The 2,971-nt window shown below is 54.7% G+C and overlaps 1 non-coding gene across 1 annotated transcript; it reads left to right on the top strand.

Annotated features, from left to right (window-relative positions):
• Positions 1 to 719: 719 nt before the first annotated feature.
• On the top strand, positions 720 to 854 carry LOC133259985 (small nucleolar RNA SNORA71). Its single transcript, XR_009740645.1, has one exon. It is a non-coding gene; the product is annotated as a small nucleolar RNA SNORA71 (small nucleolar RNA).
• Positions 855 to 2,971: the final 2,117 nt, after the last annotated feature.

Below are 2,971 nucleotides of genomic sequence, written 5' to 3' on the forward strand. Positions count from 1 at the left end.
CGCCCCCAGGGCTCTAGAAGAGCAGAGTCTGGCTTCCTGGGCCCCTGCTTCGCACTGAAGGCCTTCCCCTCTCTTTGCCGGGCCAGGCCCTGCGCAGCCTCCTCCCCTCCTGCAGGGCCCTGACCCGCACTGCCTGCCGCGCCCCCCCCCCACCCCCACCCCGTGTCCAGGGACTGAGCTGTCCCCTGGGGCAGTGCTGGAGCTGTGGCCTTCCTGCCCTACTGCAGAGGGGGTGGTTCCTGGGCTTGAGGGTTCTGGGACCTGCCTTGCAAAGCTCTTGTGCAGGGGGATGGGGGTGGGTTTGGGGGCCAGAAAGGCCTGAGTTCGGATCCTGAGTCAGCCCCTCATTAGCCGGGGAACCTGGGGTGAGTTCCTTTATTCTCCTGAGCTTTCCTTTCCTTCAAGGGGGAAAATGGAATCACTCCGGAAGGGCAGAGGCCTGGTCTGTGTTCTTTTTATTTGAACTCACAGTACTTGGCACGTAGTGGGTGCTCAGTTGGTATTTGTGGGGTGGATGAGTAATTGAGGCTTTTTTTTTTTTTTTAAACCAGAAGTTGGTCTCCCCTGGCTTCTTTTGATGGGGGGCGGTGGAACCTTTTCAGGAAGTGAGGCTAGTGCCTGGGGTCCTGGGCCTGGCTGGGCAGCTTTCCCCTGCCTGGGTGGAGAGCCGGCTGCTAACCCGGGCTCCTCTGCCTGATTCCCCATCTGCCCTTCTCTGCCCCTGCATTCGAAAGTGATCGTGGGCTGCCGGTGCCTTAGTCATTTATAGCGCAGGGAGAGGAATTGCTGAAAGCGTTTTCCCTGTGTTTGGAGGGTTCACTCCTGTCCCTTCTGAACTCTGGAGCTGTCACACACTGTCTCCCTCCTACTGCCTTTTTAGATCTGCCTCCTGGCACCTGGTGTGAAGCTTACTAAGCGCTCCCTATGCCAGGCTCAGTGCTAGTTGCTGAGAAGCTTTTAACTCATTGTTGACCAGGGGATGTTTTCAGGAAACTAATGTCTGGTGCCAGTGATTTGTTATGGAAGTGATATTGATACACTGGTGGTCAAAAATGTTTGGGTAAAAAAAATGTATTAATAATAAGTCTCTGGTCAATAATGTGTTTTAAAAAAAAAAAAGGAAGATAAAGCAGGGGCTGTTTCTTAGAAGCTGGGGCTGGTTGTGGAGCCACTGGGTAATTTTCACCAGGAGCTTCCCTCTAGAAAGCCAGGTCTACCTCCCCTCTTCCCCGTTTCCAGGTCCTTAGTCCAGCTTGTGGTCTAGAGAGTGGTGAGGACACTAATCATACTTCATGGGAATCATGGGTTTTCTTGTCTTTTCTGCCTCTCTCTGCTCCGATCTCAAGGTCAGTATCTGAGTGTCATCTGCTCAGTGCCTGGCAGGTGTCTGGTGCTCAGCAGCTGTGGAACAATTGCCCAGCAGGAGAGGACAGGACAGACACATCCCAGTGAGGTGGCGTGGCCCATCATGTCATGGAGAATCAGAGAAAGACTGCTTGTGGCCAGCCAGCCCGGGGAGAGGTGGAGGTACTTCCTGTGTTTTCTTTTCTTGGAGTTGTTCTTCCTGTTGACCAGTATTTACCCACTGGAGGTTCCTTGGCGTGAGACGGAGCCCAGTCTACTAAGGGAGAGTTTCCCCGTGACCTGTGCTTATGGTGGCAGGAGCTAGAACAGTAATGCCCTTGGACAGGGCTTACATAACAGGACTCACAGAAGTAACGCAGTTGGACGGGCTTAACCAGACACCAGACCCCACCCCTGCAGGAGGCCTGGGGCGCCTCTACCTCCTCACACACACCCCCACCCCCTAACCCCCACCCCCTGCCCAGGCCAGGCATGGCCTGTCAGGTGCCACACACTCGCAAACCTGTCCTGGACCTTCTCTTTCTATTCAGGATCCAGCTTCCAGACTCTGTACAGAGTCATCTGAGTTTGCACAAAAGATGATCTGAAAAGCCGTCTCTGTGTCAGATGCAGATGAGCTGTTGTCCTATGTGGAGTAATGAACTTCTGTCCTGGGAATAAAAGGTGTGGCTCGTGGGTTGGGAACACAGCCCACATTTGTGAAGCAGCCAGTGTCTCCGAGAACCCAGGTGCTCTGCCTGGGTTCCAGGACACGTGGTGACCGGGTGGCATCCATCTGGGTTCCAGGACACGTGGTGACCGGGTGGCATCCAGGTTGCTCATCCAGGGCTTCTTGATCGTTGCAGAGGAAGCAGCACGGTGCACAGGGGTCCCTGAGCGGTGTCCCCATCCTGTCAAGAGACAGCTGGCCCAGGTGAGTCCTGTTCCCTGGAGATCTGGAGCTTTGCCCCCCACAAGGTGCATGAGGTCCCCGTGTGGTCTGGGAAGAGATAGAAGAGAGACAAGGGTGACTTGGTCCTCGCACTCAGCTTCACCCTCTCGGGGTCTTTGAGGAACCACCCAGTTCCTCTTTGTGTGCTTGGTCCTGAGAGCCTTGGGGAGCCCTTCCTCAGATTGTCACTTTGGCAGCAGAATGTATAGAGCAGGGAAAGGATTCTGACATGTCCACCTGTACTCGTGTGTCACTTCTCTGTCTCCTCCTGACTCTGGGACCTTCTCCTGTCTCTGGTTTCATCCTCCAGAAAGCAGAACTGCAGTGAGGCTATTTGTCTCCAGCTCACGTCATCCCTGGCTGTTACAACCTAAGACCTCCGTCACTTTTCTTTCAGAGGTGTCCTCCCTTTGTCTGTCCCTTCTGGGCCATGTGGAAGGCTTTTTAGCAGGACTAGAAGCAGATACTGGGTTCTCATGCTCAACTCGGCTGACTGCTCTGAGCCTCTGCCACTGGCCTCCTTTTTCAGTAAGCCCTCTGTCCTTTGCTGCTGCTGCACTTGGAAGTGATGCTGGGCTGCCCGTGGCTTGCTTATTGGTAGTGCAGACAGAGGAAACGCAGTAGGGCTGTCTCGCACCCTCGCTCCCTAGTTCTGGGAGATTTCTACACTTCTGT

The sequence above is a fragment of the Bos javanicus genome, chromosome 13 (genome assembly GCF_032452875.1).
Source record: "Bos javanicus breed banteng chromosome 13, ARS-OSU_banteng_1.0, whole genome shotgun sequence".
Classification (NCBI taxonomy): Eukaryota; Metazoa; Chordata; class Mammalia; order Artiodactyla; family Bovidae; genus Bos; species Bos javanicus.